This window comes from Saccostrea echinata, unplaced genomic scaffold (genome assembly GCF_033153115.1).
Source record: "Saccostrea echinata isolate AGI-Se365-2 ecotype Australia unplaced genomic scaffold, CSIRO_AGI_Sech_v1 ptg000041l, whole genome shotgun sequence".
Lineage (NCBI taxonomy): Eukaryota > Metazoa > Mollusca > Bivalvia > Ostreida > Ostreidae > Saccostrea > Saccostrea echinata.
This window is the reverse complement of record NW_026889790.1, coordinates 5,447,261-5,463,668: the sequence shown is the minus strand read 5'-3', so window position 1 is coordinate 5,463,668 and position 16,408 is coordinate 5,447,261.

Here is a 16,408-nt window from a genome sequence, read left to right as displayed (position 1 = left end):
ATGACTTTCACTTTCACTTTCATTTGACCTAGATAGTTCATGACCTAGATAGTTCATCTTCGTTTTGTACCTATACCCTACTCCAAACCCTAACCCTAACCCCCATTAACCTTAACCCTAACACTAACTCTAACCCTAACCCCACTAACCCTAACCCTAACCCCACTAACCCTAACCCCAATTAACCCTAACACTAACCCCCACTAACCCTAACCTCACTAACCCCGCTAACCCCACTAACCCCGCTAACCCCACTAACCCCACTAACCCTAACCCCACTAACCCCGCTAACCCCACTAACCCCGCTAACCCCACTAACCCTAACCCCCACTAACCCTAACCCCACTAACCCCAACCCCCACTAACCCTAACCCCCATTAACCCTAACCCCCATTAACCCTAACCCTAACCCCCACTAATCCTGACTTTAACCCCTGCAAACACTTACTTTTTGCTTTTTGCTCATATCTTTTGACAGACTGCTCCGATGTCAACGATCTTGGTGTCGTTGGAAAGGTCTTGAAGAGCTCTTTACGCTGATGTCATGAACTTGTCGTTCCAGAGAGCAAAAAGTAGAATAACGAGCGATTTTCTTCATATGCTTGCAAACGGCAGAAGATCTTTATTTCCTTATGGATTTTCAAGTTCTTGGGCTTGTCAGAAAGCTCTTGACAACGTCTATCCATAGCCATAACGGTCAGAAGGATTTACGACTTTTCGCGAGGCTTTCCAGAGCAAATATTGCCAAGGTGTACCCACGCTGCTGAGACATACATCTTTCAACCCTCGCAACTTTTTCCGTCTTTAACCTTTAATAACCATCTTCGCGTTGTTGACAGAACTTGCCAAGACCTTTTCAATGACACCAAGAGTTTGAAAATCGCATGAAAACGAAGAGAGAAACGGACCTTTCAATTTGGCGTCAATTTGCCACCCCTTCTGAGCAGTTTTTGGTCATTTCAGAAAGAAGGATTGAGGGAAGTATTTCAAGACCTACTTGACCTTTCATGGGAAGAGAAGCTCCCTTTCGTCCCAAATTTTCGACTTCCGCCGACGTCGTCTTCCTGTCCAACTGGAATTACAGCACATTTTCTTCAAATGCCCATAGGTTGCACGCCCTTGGAGCACTGAGGCTGAGCTTTGGTATGTGGATTCCTTGAAGTCTTCTTAATCTTTAATGTACCGAGCTTAGGGCCTCTATCTCTCACCCTTTTCCAGATATAAGCCCAAAGAGAACTTAGCGCGGAACGCAAGTTTACCTCGTCTCCGAGCATAACCAGTTTCCTGGGCACTTCAAAAGTACTCACTGAGACCTCCTCAGCAACGTTCAGGTTGTCTGGAGCTGACCACAAAGAACCGTCCAACCCCTGTCTCACATTTTCTAAGACTTTTGTACATTTTCCGCATGTTCAGTCTATAATATCTTTTGAGGGAGAAAGTATTTCTACTTACTCTTTGCAGCCTCTAGGAGTCCCTATCGGGGTGTATCACTGACATAAGTGCGGTGTGTCGATTGCATGCCATTCTCCAGATATGGGAGGTTGAAAATGGTCAAACTTTCTCAATTTGTCCATTTCTAAGCACACTCTTTGGTGTAAATAAGAAGCCACTTTTTCTCCCTTTTCCTGGCACCTGGGTTTTACGCTTCTGACTTAGTCGTGTTGTCCGTTTTCTTAGCTTTCCAACGACACCAAACTCGTCTTAATCCGACGATAAATAAGAAAGTTATGAGCTTCGGAAAATTCCACTATTTCCTTTACTATTACTTCTATCCATGACTTTCACTTTCACTTTCATTTGACCTAGATAGTTCATGACCTAGATAGTTCATCTTCGTTTTGTACCTATACCCTACTCCAAACCCTAACCCTAACCCCCATTAACCTTAACCCTAACACTAACTCTAACCCTAACCCCACTAACCCTAACCCTAACCCCACTAACCCTAACCCCAATTAACCCTAACACTAACCCCCACTAACCCTAACCTCACTAACCCCGCTAACCCCACTAACCCCGCTAACCCCACTAACCCCACTAACCCTAACCCCACTAACCCCGCTAACCCCACTAACCCCGCTAACCCCACTAACCCTAACCCCCACTAACCCTAACCCCACTAACCCCAACCCCCACTAACCCTAACCCCCATTAACCCTAACCCCCATTAACCCTAACCCTAACCCCCACTAATCCTGACTTTAACCCCTGCAAACACTTACTTTTTGCTTTTTGCTCATATCTTTTGACAGACTGCTCCGATGTCAACGATCTTGGTGTCGTTGGAAAGGTCTTGAAGAGCTCTTTACGCTGATGTCATGAACTTGTCGTTCCAGAGAGCAAAAAGTAGAATAACGAGCGATTTTCTTCATATGCTTGCAAACGGCAGAAGATCTTTATTTCCTTATGGATTTTCAAGTTCTTGGGCTTGTCAGAAAGCTCTTGACAACGTCTATCCATAGCCATAACGGTCAGAAGGATTTACGACTTTTCGCGAGGCTTTCCAGAGCAAATATTGCCAAGGTGTACCCACGCTGCTGAGACATACATCTTTCAACCCTCGCAACTTTTTCCGTCTTTAACCTTTAATAACCATCTTCGCGTTGTTGACAGAACTTGCCAAGACCTTTTCAATGACACCAAGAGTTTGAAAATCGCATGAAAACGAAGAGAGAAACGGACCTTTCAATTTGGCGTCAATTTGCCACCCCTTCTGAGCAGTTTTTGGTCATTTCAGAAAGAAGGATTGAGGGAAGTATTTCAAGACCTACTTGACCTTTCATGGGAAGAGAAGCTCCCTTTCGTCCCAAATTTTCGACTTCCGCCGACGTCGTCTTCCTGTCCAACTGGAATTACAGCACATTTTCTTCAAATGCCCATAGGTTGCACGCCCTTGGAGCACTGAGGCTGAGCTTTGGTATGTGGATTCCTTGAAGTCTTCTTAATCTTTAATGTACCGAGCTTAGGGCCTCTATCTCTCACCCTTTTCCAGATATAAGCCCAAAGAGAACTTAGCGCGGAACGCAAGTTTACCTCGTCTCCGAGCATAACCAGTTTCCTGGGCACTTCAAAAGTACTCACTGAGACCTCCTCAGCAACGTTCAGGTTGTCTGGAGCTGACCACAAAGAACCGTCCAACCCCTGTCTCACATTTTCTAAGACTTTTGTACATTTTCCGCATGTTCAGTCTATAATATCTTTTGAGGGAGAAAGTATTTCTACTTACTCTTTGCAGCCTCTAGGAGTCCCTATCGGGGTGTATCACTGACATAAGTGCGGTGTGTCGATTGCATGCCATTCTCCAGATATGGGAGGTTGAAAATGGTCAAACTTTCTCAATTTGTCCATTTCTAAGCACACTCTTTGGTGTAAATAAGAAGCCACTTTTTCTCCCTTTTCCTGGCACCTGGGTTTTACGCTTCTGACTTAGTCGTGTTGTCCGTTTTCTTAGCTTTCCAACGACACCAAACTCGTCTTAATCCGACGATAAATAAGAAAGTTATGAGCTTCGGAAAATTCCACTATTTCCTTTACTATTACTTCTATCCATGACTTTCACTTTCACTTTCATTTGACCTAGATAGTTCATGACCTAGATAGTTCATCTTCGTTTTGTACCTATACCCTACTCCAAACCCTAACCCTAACCCCCATTAACCTTAACCCTAACACTAACTCTAACCCTAACCCCACTAACCCTAACCCTAACCCCACTAACCCTAACCCCAATTAACCCTAACACTAACCCCCACTAACCCTAACCTCACTAACCCCGCTAACCCCACTAACCCCGCTAACCCCACTAACCCCACTAACCCTAACCCCACTAACCCCGCTAACCCCACTAACCCCGCTAACCCCACTAACCCTAACCCCCACTAACCCTAACCCCACTAACCCCAACCCCCACTAACCCTAACCCCCATTAACCCTAACCCCCATTAACCCTAACCCTAACCCCCACTAATCCTGACTTTAACCCCTGCAAACACTTACTTTTTGCTTTTTGCTCATATCTTTTGACAGACTGCTCCGATGTCAACGATCTTGGTGTCGTTGGAAAGGTCTTGAAGAGCTCTTTACGCTGATGTCATGAACTTGTCGTTCCAGAGAGCAAAAAGTAGAATAACGAGCGATTTTCTTCATATGCTTGCAAACGGCAGAAGATCTTTATTTCCTTATGGATTTTCAAGTTCTTGGGCTTGTCAGAAAGCTCTTGACAACGTCTATCCATAGCCATAACGGTCAGAAGGATTTACGACTTTTCGCGAGGCTTTCCAGAGCAAATATTGCCAAGGTGTACCCACGCTGCTGAGACATACATCTTTCAACCCTCGCAACTTTTTCCGTCTTTAACCTTTAATAACCATCTTCGCGTTGTTGACAGAACTTGCCAAGACCTTTTCAATGACACCAAGAGTTTGAAAATCGCATGAAAACGAAGAGAGAAACGGACCTTTCAATTTGGCGTCAATTTGCCACCCCTTCTGAGCAGTTTTTGGTCATTTCAGAAAGAAGGATTGAGGGAAGTATTTCAAGACCTACTTGACCTTTCATGGGAAGAGAAGCTCCCTTTCGTCCCAAATTTTCGACTTCCGCCGACGTCGTCTTCCTGTCCAACTGGAATTACAGCACATTTTCTTCAAATGCCCATAGGTTGCACGCCCTTGGAGCACTGAGGCTGAGCTTTGGTATGTGGATTCCTTGAAGTCTTCTTAATCTTTAATGTACCGAGCTTAGGGCCTCTATCTCTCACCCTTTTCCAGATATAAGCCCAAAGAGAACTTAGCGCGGAACGCAAGTTTACCTCGTCTCCGAGCATAACCAGTTTCCTGGGCACTTCAAAAGTACTCACTGAGACCTCCTCAGCAACGTTCAGGTTGTCTGGAGCTGACCACAAAGAACCGTCCAACCCCTGTCTCACATTTTCTAAGACTTTTGTACATTTTCCGCATGTTCAGTCTATAATATCTTTTGAGGGAGAAAGTATTTCTACTTACTCTTTGCAGCCTCTAGGAGTCCCTATCGGGGTGTATCACTGACATAAGTGCGGTGTGTCGATTGCATGCCATTCTCCAGATATGGGAGGTTGAAAATGGTCAAACTTTCTCAATTTGTCCATTTCTAAGCACACTCTTTGGTGTAAATAAGAAGCCACTTTTTCTCCCTTTTCCTGGCACCTGGGTTTTACGCTTCTGACTTAGTCGTGTTGTCCGTTTTCTTAGCTTTCCAACGACACCAAACTCGTCTTAATCCGACGATAAATAAGAAAGTTATGAGCTTCGGAAAATTCCACTATTTCCTTTACTATTACTTCTATCCATGACTTTCACTTTCACTTTCATTTGACCTAGATAGTTCATGACCTAGATAGTTCATCTTCGTTTTGTACCTATACCCTACTCCAAACCCTAACCCTAACCCCCATTAACCTTAACCCTAACACTAACTCTAACCCTAACCCCACTAACCCTAACCCTAACCCCACTAACCCTAACCCCAATTAACCCTAACACTAACCCCCACTAACCCTAACCTCACTAACCCCGCTAACCCCACTAACCCCGCTAACCCCACTAACCCCACTAACCCTAACCCCACTAACCCCGCTAACCCCACTAACCCCGCTAACCCCACTAACCCTAACCCCCACTAACCCTAACCCCACTAACCCCAACCCCCACTAACCCTAACCCCCATTAACCCTAACCCCCATTAACCCTAACCCTAACCCCCACTAATCCTGACTTTAACCCCTGCAAACACTTACTTTTTGCTTTTTGCTCATATCTTTTGACAGACTGCTCCGATGTCAACGATCTTGGTGTCGTTGGAAAGGTCTTGAAGAGCTCTTTACGCTGATGTCATGAACTTGTCGTTCCAGAGAGCAAAAAGTAGAATAACGAGCGATTTTCTTCATATGCTTGCAAACGGCAGAAGATCTTTATTTCCTTATGGATTTTCAAGTTCTTGGGCTTGTCAGAAAGCTCTTGACAACGTCTATCCATAGCCATAACGGTCAGAAGGATTTACGACTTTTCGCGAGGCTTTCCAGAGCAAATATTGCCAAGGTGTACCCACGCTGCTGAGACATACATCTTTCAACCCTCGCAACTTTTTCCGTCTTTAACCTTTAATAACCATCTTCGCGTTGTTGACAGAACTTGCCAAGACCTTTTCAATGACACCAAGAGTTTGAAAATCGCATGAAAACGAAGAGAGAAACGGACCTTTCAATTTGGCGTCAATTTGCCACCCCTTCTGAGCAGTTTTTGGTCATTTCAGAAAGAAGGATTGAGGGAAGTATTTCAAGACCTACTTGACCTTTCATGGGAAGAGAAGCTCCCTTTCGTCCCAAATTTTCGACTTCCGCCGACGTCGTCTTCCTGTCCAACTGGAATTACAGCACATTTTCTTCAAATGCCCATAGGTTGCACGCCCTTGGAGCACTGAGGCTGAGCTTTGGTATGTGGATTCCTTGAAGTCTTCTTAATCTTTAATGTACCGAGCTTAGGGCCTCTATCTCTCACCCTTTTCCAGATATAAGCCCAAAGAGAACTTAGCGCGGAACGCAAGTTTACCTCGTCTCCGAGCATAACCAGTTTCCTGGGCACTTCAAAAGTACTCACTGAGACCTCCTCAGCAACGTTCAGGTTGTCTGGAGCTGACCACAAAGAACCGTCCAACCCCTGTCTCACATTTTCTAAGACTTTTGTACATTTTCCGCATGTTCAGTCTATAATATCTTTTGAGGGAGAAAGTATTTCTACTTACTCTTTGCAGCCTCTAGGAGTCCCTATCGGGGTGTATCACTGACATAAGTGCGGTGTGTCGATTGCATGCCATTCTCCAGATATGGGAGGTTGAAAATGGTCAAACTTTCTCAATTTGTCCATTTCTAAGCACACTCTTTGGTGTAAATAAGAAGCCACTTTTTCTCCCTTTTCCTGGCACCTGGGTTTTACGCTTCTGACTTAGTCGTGTTGTCCGTTTTCTTAGCTTTCCAACGACACCAAACTCGTCTTAATCCGACGATAAATAAGAAAGTTATGAGCTTCGGAAAATTCCACTATTTCCTTTACTATTACTTCTATCCATGACTTTCACTTTCACTTTCATTTGACCTAGATAGTTCATGACCTAGATAGTTCATCTTCGTTTTGTACCTATACCCTACTCCAAACCCTAACCCTAACCCCCATTAACCTTAACCCTAACACTAACTCTAACCCTAACCCCACTAACCCTAACCCTAACCCCACTAACCCTAACCCCAATTAACCCTAACACTAACCCCCACTAACCCTAACCTCACTAACCCCGCTAACCCCACTAACCCCGCTAACCCCACTAACCCCACTAACCCTAACCCCACTAACCCCGCTAACCCCACTAACCCCGCTAACCCCACTAACCCTAACCCCCACTAACCCTAACCCCACTAACCCCAACCCCCACTAACCCTAACCCCCATTAACCCTAACCCCCATTAACCCTAACCCTAACCCCCACTAATCCTGACTTTAACCCCTGCAAACACTTACTTTTTGCTTTTTGCTCATATCTTTTGACAGACTGCTCCGATGTCAACGATCTTGGTGTCGTTGGAAAGGTCTTGAAGAGCTCTTTACGCTGATGTCATGAACTTGTCGTTCCAGAGAGCAAAAAGTAGAATAACGAGCGATTTTCTTCATATGCTTGCAAACGGCAGAAGATCTTTATTTCCTTATGGATTTTCAAGTTCTTGGGCTTGTCAGAAAGCTCTTGACAACGTCTATCCATAGCCATAACGGTCAGAAGGATTTACGACTTTTCGCGAGGCTTTCCAGAGCAAATATTGCCAAGGTGTACCCACGCTGCTGAGACATACATCTTTCAACCCTCGCAACTTTTTCCGTCTTTAACCTTTAATAACCATCTTCGCGTTGTTGACAGAACTTGCCAAGACCTTTTCAATGACACCAAGAGTTTGAAAATCGCATGAAAACGAAGAGAGAAACGGACCTTTCAATTTGGCGTCAATTTGCCACCCCTTCTGAGCAGTTTTTGGTCATTTCAGAAAGAAGGATTGAGGGAAGTATTTCAAGACCTACTTGACCTTTCATGGGAAGAGAAGCTCCCTTTCGTCCCAAATTTTCGACTTCCGCCGACGTCGTCTTCCTGTCCAACTGGAATTACAGCACATTTTCTTCAAATGCCCATAGGTTGCACGCCCTTGGAGCACTGAGGCTGAGCTTTGGTATGTGGATTCCTTGAAGTCTTCTTAATCTTTAATGTACTGAGCTTAGGGCCTCTATCTCTCACCCTTTTCCAGATATAAGCCCAAAGAGAACTTAGCGCGGAACGCAAGTTTACCTCGTCTCCGAGCATAACCAGTTTCCTGGGCACTTCAAAAGTACTCACTGAGACCTCCTCAGCAACGTTCAGGTTGTCTGGAGCTGACCACAAAGAACCGTCCAACCCCTGTCTCACATTTTCTAAGACTTTTGTACATTTTCCGCATGTTCAGTCTATAATATCTTTTGAGGGAGAAAGTATTTCTACTTACTCTTTGCAGCCTCTAGGAGTCCCTATCGGGGTGTATCACTGACATAAGTGCGGTGTGTCGATTGCATGCCATTCTCCAGATATGGGAGGTTGAAAATGGTCAAACTTTCTCAATTTGTCCATTTCTAAGCACACTCTTTGGTGTAAATAAGAAGCCACTTTTTCTCCCTTTTCCTGGCACCTGGGTTTTACGCTTCTGACTTAGTCGTGTTGTCCGTTTTCTTAGCTTTCCAACGACACCAAACTCGTCTTAATCCGACGATAAATAAGAAAGTTATGAGCTTCGGAAAATTCCACTATTTCCTTTACTATTACTTCTATCCATGACTTTCACTTTCACTTTCATTTGACCTAGATAGTTCATGACCTAGATAGTTCATCTTCGTTTTGTACCTATACCCTACTCCAAACCCTAACCCTAACCCCCATTAACCTTAACCCTAACACTAACTCTAACCCTAACCCCACTAACCCTAACCCTAACCCCACTAACCCTAACCCCAATTAACCCTAACACTAACCCCCACTAACCCTAACCTCACTAACCCCGCTAACCCCACTAACCCCGCTAACCCCACTAACCCCACTAACCCTAACCCCACTAACCCCGCTAACCCCACTAACCCCGCTAACCCCACTAACCCTAACCCCCACTAACCCTAACCCCACTAACCCCAACCCCCACTAACCCTAACCCCCATTAACCCTAACCCCCATTAACCCTAACCCTAACCCCCACTAATCCTGACTTTAACCCCTGCAAACACTTACTTTTTGCTTTTTGCTCATATCTTTTGACAGACTGCTCCGATGTCAACGATCTTGGTGTCGTTGGAAAGGTCTTGAAGAGCTCTTTACGCTGATGTCATGAACTTGTCGTTCCAGAGAGCAAAAAGTAGAATAACGAGCGATTTTCTTCATATGCTTGCAAACGGCAGAAGATCTTTATTTCCTTATGGATTTTCAAGTTCTTGGGCTTGTCAGAAAGCTCTTGACAACGTCTATCCATAGCCATAACGGTCAGAAGGATTTACGACTTTTCGCGAGGCTTTCCAGAGCAAATATTGCCAAGGTGTACCCACGCTGCTGAGACATACATCTTTCAACCCTCGCAACTTTTTCCGTCTTTAACCTTTAATAACCATCTTCGCGTTGTTGACAGAACTTGCCAAGACCTTTTCAATGACACCAAGAGTTTGAAAATCGCATGAAAACGAAGAGAGAAACGGACCTTTCAATTTGGCGTCAATTTGCCACCCCTTCTGAGCAGTTTTTGGTCATTTCAGAAAGAAGGATTGAGGGAAGTATTTCAAGACCTACTTGACCTTTCATGGGAAGAGAAGCTCCCTTTCGTCCCAAATTTTCGACTTCCGCCGACGTCGTCTTCCTGTCCAACTGGAATTACAGCACATTTTCTTCAAATGCCCATAGGTTGCACGCCCTTGGAGCACTGAGGCTGAGCTTTGGTATGTGGATTCCTTGAAGTCTTCTTAATCTTTAATGTACCGAGCTTAGGGCCTCTATCTCTCACCCTTTTCCAGATATAAGCCCAAAGAGAACTTAGCGCGGAACGCAAGTTTACCTCGTCTCCGAGCATAACCAGTTTCCTGGGCACTTCAAAAGTACTCACTGAGACCTCCTCAGCAACGTTCAGGTTGTCTGGAGCTGACCACAAAGAACCGTCCAACCCCTGTCTCACATTTTCTAAGACTTTTGTACATTTTCCGCATGTTCAGTCTATAATATCTTTTGAGGGAGAAAGTATTTCTACTTACTCTTTGCAGCCTCTAGGAGTCCCTATCGGGGTGTATCACTGACATAAGTGCGGTGTGTCGATTGCATGCCATTCTCCAGATATGGGAGGTTGAAAATGGTCAAACTTTCTCAATTTGTCCATTTCTAAGCACACTCTTTGGTGTAAATAAGAAGCCACTTTTTCTCCCTTTTCCTGGCACCTGGGTTTTACGCTTCTGACTTAGTCGTGTTGTCCGTTTTCTTAGCTTTCCAACGACACCAAACTCGTCTTAATCCGACGATAAATAAGAAAGTTATGAGCTTCGGAAAATTCCACTATTTCCTTTACTATTACTTCTATCCATGACTTTCACTTTCACTTTCATTTGACCTAGATAGTTCATGACCTAGATAGTTCATCTTCGTTTTGTACCTATACCCTACTCCAAACCCTAACCCTAACCCCCATTAACCTTAACCCTAACACTAACTCTAACCCTAACCCCACTAACCCTAACCCTAACCCCACTAACCCTAACCCCAATTAACCCTAACACTAACCCCCACTAACCCTAACCTCACTAACCCCGCTAACCCCACTAACCCCGCTAACCCCACTAACCCCACTAACCCTAACCCCACTAACCCCGCTAACCCCACTAACCCCGCTAACCCCACTAACCCTAACCCCCACTAACCCTAACCCCACTAACCCCAACCCCCACTAACCCTAACCCCCATTAACCCTAACCCCCATTAACCCTAACCCTAACCCCCACTAATCCTGACTTTAACCCCTGCAAACACTTACTTTTTGCTTTTTGCTCATATCTTTTGACAGACTGCTCCGATGTCAACGATCTTGGTGTCGTTGGAAAGGTCTTGAAGAGCTCTTTACGCTGATGTCATGAACTTGTCGTTCCAGAGAGCAAAAAGTAGAATAACGAGCGATTTTCTTCATATGCTTGCAAACGGCAGAAGATCTTTATTTCCTTATGGATTTTCAAGTTCTTGGGCTTGTCAGAAAGCTCTTGACAACGTCTATCCATAGCCATAACGGTCAGAAGGATTTACGACTTTTCGCGAGGCTTTCCAGAGCAAATATTGCCAAGGTGTACCCACGCTGCTGAGACATACATCTTTCAACCCTCGCAACTTTTTCCGTCTTTAACCTTTAATAACCATCTTCGCGTTGTTGACAGAACTTGCCAAGACCTTTTCAATGACACCAAGAGTTTGAAAATCGCATGAAAACGAAGAGAGAAACGGACCTTTCAATTTGGCGTCAATTTGCCACCCCTTCTGAGCAGTTTTTGGTCATTTCAGAAAGAAGGATTGAGGGAAGTATTTCAAGACCTACTTGACCTTTCATGGGAAGAGAAGCTCCCTTTCGTCCCAAATTTTCGACTTCCGCCGACGTCGTCTTCCTGTCCAACTGGAATTACAGCACATTTTCTTCAAATGCCCATAGGTTGCACGCCCTTGGAGCACTGAGGCTGAGCTTTGGTATGTGGATTCCTTGAAGTCTTCTTAATCTTTAATGTACCGAGCTTAGGGCCTCTATCTCTCACCCTTTTCCAGATATAAGCCCAAAGAGAACTTAGCGCGGAACGCAAGTTTACCTCGTCTCCGAGCATAACCAGTTTCCTGGGCACTTCAAAAGTACTCACTGAGACCTCCTCAGCAACGTTCAGGTTGTCTGGAGCTGACCACAAAGAACCGTCCAACCCCTGTCTCACATTTTCTAAGACTTTTGTACATTTTCCGCATGTTCAGTCTATAATATCTTTTGAGGGAGAAAGTATTTCTACTTACTCTTTGCAGCCTCTAGGAGTCCCTATCGGGGTGTATCACTGACATAAGTGCGGTGTGTCGATTGCATGCCATTCTCCAGATATGGGAGGTTGAAAATGGTCAAACTTTCTCAATTTGTCCATTTCTAAGCACACTCTTTGGTGTAAATAAGAAGCCACTTTTTCTCCCTTTTCCTGGCACCTGGGTTTTACGCTTCTGACTTAGTCGTGTTGTCCGTTTTCTTAGCTTTCCAACGACACCAAACTCGTCTTAATCCGACGATAAATAAGAAAGTTATGAGCTTCGGAAAATTCCACTATTTCCTTTACTATTACTTCTATCCATGACTTTCACTTTCACTTTCATTTGACCTAGATAGTTCATGACCTAGATAGTTCATCTTCGTTTTGTACCTATACCCTACTCCAAACCCTAACCCTAACCCCCATTAACCTTAACCCTAACACTAACTCTAACCCTAACCCCACTAACCCTAACCCTAACCCCACTAACCCTAACCCCAATTAACCCTAACACTAACCCCCACTAACCCTAACCTCACTAACCCCGCTAACCCCACTAACCCCGCTAACCCCACTAACCCCACTAACCCTAACCCCACTAACCCCGCTAACCCCACTAACCCCGCTAACCCCACTAACCCTAACCCCCACTAACCCTAACCCCACTAACCCCAACCCCCACTAACCCTAACCCCCATTAACCCTAACCCCCATTAACCCTAACCCTAACCCCCACTAATCCTGACTTTAACCCCTGCAAACACTTACTTTTTGCTTTTTGCTCATATCTTTTGACAGACTGCTCCGATGTCAACGATCTTGGTGTCGTTGGAAAGGTCTTGAAGAGCTCTTTACGCTGATGTCATGAACTTGTCGTTCCAGAGAGCAAAAAGTAGAATAACGAGCGATTTTCTTCATATGCTTGCAAACGGCAGAAGATCTTTATTTCCTTATGGATTTTCAAGTTCTTGGGCTTGTCAGAAAGCTCTTGACAACGTCTATCCATAGCCATAACGGTCAGAAGGATTTACGACTTTTCGCGAGGCTTTCCAGAGCAAATATTGCCAAGGTGTACCCACGCTGCTGAGACATACATCTTTCAACCCTCGCAACTTTTTCCGTCTTTAACCTTTAATAACCATCTTCGCGTTGTTGACAGAACTTGCCAAGACCTTTTCAATGACACCAAGAGTTTGAAAATCGCATGAAAACGAAGAGAGAAACGGACCTTTCAATTTGGCGTCAATTTGCCACCCCTTCTGAGCAGTTTTTGGTCATTTCAGAAAGAAGGATTGAGGGAAGTATTTCAAGACCTACTTGACCTTTCATGGGAAGAGAAGCTCCCTTTCGTCCCAAATTTTCGACTTCCGCCGACGTCGTCTTCCTGTCCAACTGGAATTACAGCACATTTTCTTCAAATGCCCATAGGTTGCACGCCCTTGGAGCACTGAGGCTGAGCTTTGGTATGTGGATTCCTTGAAGTCTTCTTAATCTTTAATGTACCGAGCTTAGGGCCTCTATCTCTCACCCTTTTCCAGATATAAGCCCAAAGAGAACTTAGCGCGGAACGCAAGTTTACCTCGTCTCCGAGCATAACCAGTTTCCTGGGCACTTCAAAAGTACTCACTGAGACCTCCTCAGCAACGTTCAGGTTGTCTGGAGCTGACCACAAAGAACCGTCCAACCCCTGTCTCACATTTTCTAAGACTTTTGTACATTTTCCGCATGTTCAGTCTATAATATCTTTTGAGGGAGAAAGTATTTCTACTTACTCTTTGCAGCCTCTAGGAGTCCCTATCGGGGTGTATCACTGACATAAGTGCGGTGTGTCGATTGCATGCCATTCTCCAGATATGGGAGGTTGAAAATGGTCAAACTTTCTCAATTTGTCCATTTCTAAGCACACTCTTTGGTGTAAATAAGAAGCCACTTTTTCTCCCTTTTCCTGGCACCTGGGTTTTACGCTTCTGACTTAGTCGTGTTGTCCGTTTTCTTAGCTTTCCAACGACACCAAACTCGTCTTAATCCGACGATAAATAAGAAAGTTATGAGCTTCGGAAAATTCCACTATTTCCTTTACTATTACTTCTATCCATGACTTTCACTTTCACTTTCATTTGACCTAGATAGTTCATGACCTAGATAGTTCATCTTCGTTTTGTACCTATACCCTACTCCAAACCCTAACCCTAACCCCCATTAACCTTAACCCTAACACTAACTCTAACCCTAACCCCACTAACCCTAACCCTAACCCCACTAACCCTAACCCCAATTAACCCTAACACTAACCCCCACTAACCCTAACCTCACTAACCCCGCTAACCCCACTAACCCCGCTAACCCCACTAACCCCACTAACCCTAACCCCACTAACCCCGCTAACCCCACTAACCCCGCTAACCCCACTAACCCTAACCCCCACTAACCCTAACCCCACTAACCCCAACCCCCACTAACCCTAACCCCCATTAACCCTAACCCCCATTAACCCTAACCCTAACCCCCACTAATCCTGACTTTAACCCCTGCAAACACTTACTTTTTGCTTTTTGCTCATATCTTTTGACAGACTGCTCCGATGTCAACGATCTTGGTGTCGTTGGAAAGGTCTTGAAGAGCTCTTTACGCTGATGTCATGAACTTGTCGTTCCAGAGAGCAAAAAGTAGAATAACGAGCGATTTTCTTCATATGCTTGCAAACGGCAGAAGATCTTTATTTCCTTATGGATTTTCAAGTTCTTGGGCTTGTCAGAAAGCTCTTGACAACGTCTATCCATAGCCATAACGGTCAGAAGGATTTACGACTTTTCGCGAGGCTTTCCAGAGCAAATATTGCCAAGGTGTACCCACGCTGCTGAGACATACATCTTTCAACCCTCGCAACTTTTTCCGTCTTTAACCTTTAATAACCATCTTCGCGTTGTTGACAGAACTTGCCAAGACCTTTTCAATGACACCAAGAGTTTGAAAATCGCATGAAAACGAAGAGAGAAACGGACCTTTCAATTTGGCGTCAATTTGCCACCCCTTCTGAGCAGTTTTTGGTCATTTCAGAAAGAAGGATTGAGGGAAGTATTTCAAGACCTACTTGACCTTTCATGGGAAGAGAAGCTCCCTTTCGTCCCAAATTTTCGACTTCCGCCGACGTCGTCTTCCTGTCCAACTGGAATTACAGCACATTTTCTTCAAATGCCCATAGGTTGCACGCCCTTGGAGCACTGAGGCTGAGCTTTGGTATGTGGATTCCTTGAAGTCTTCTTAATCTTTAATGTACCGAGCTTAGGGCCTCTATCTCTCACCCTTTTCCAGATATAAGCCCAAAGAGAACTTAGCGCGGAACGCAAGTTTACCTCGTCTCCGAGCATAACCAGTTTCCTGGGCACTTCAAAAGTACTCACTGAGACCTCCTCAGCAACGTTCAGGTTGTCTGGAGCTGACCACAAAGAACCGTCCAACCCCTGTCTCACATTTTCTAAGACTTTTGTACATTTTCCGCATGTTCAGTCTATAATATCTTTTGAGGGAGAAAGTATTTCTACTTACTCTTTGCAGCCTCTAGGAGTCCCTATCGGGGTGTATCACTGACATAAGTGCGGTGTGTCGATTGCATGCCATTCTCCAGATATGGGAGGTTGAAAATGGTCAAACTTTCTCAATTTGTCCATTTCTAAGCACACTCTTTGGTGTAAATAAGAAGCCACTTTTTCTCCCTTTTCCTGGCACCTGGGTTTTACGCTTCTGACTTAGTCGTGTTGTCCGTTTTCTTAGCTTTCCAACGACACCAAACTCGTCTTAATCCGACGATAAATAAGAAAGTTATGAGCTTCGGAAAATTCCACTATTTCCTTTACTATTACTTCTATCCATGACTTTCACTTTCACTTTCATTTGACCTAGATAGTTCATGACCTAGATAGTTCATCTTCGTTTTGTACCTATACCCTACTCCAAACCCTAACCCTAACCCCCATTAACCTTAACCCTAACACTAACTCTAACCCTAACCCCACTAACCCTAACCCTAACCCCACTAACCCTAACCCCAATTAACCCTAACACTAACCCCCACTAACCCTAACCTCACTAACCCCGCTAACCCCACTAACCCCGCTAACCCCACTAACCCCACTAACCCTAACCCCACTAACCCCGCTAACCCCACTAACCCCGCTAACCCCACTAACCCTAACCCCCACTAACCCTAACCCCACTAACCCCAACCCCCACTAACCCTAACCCCCATTAACCCTAACCCCCATTAACCCTAACCCTAACCCCCACTAATCCTGACTTTAACCCCTGCAAAC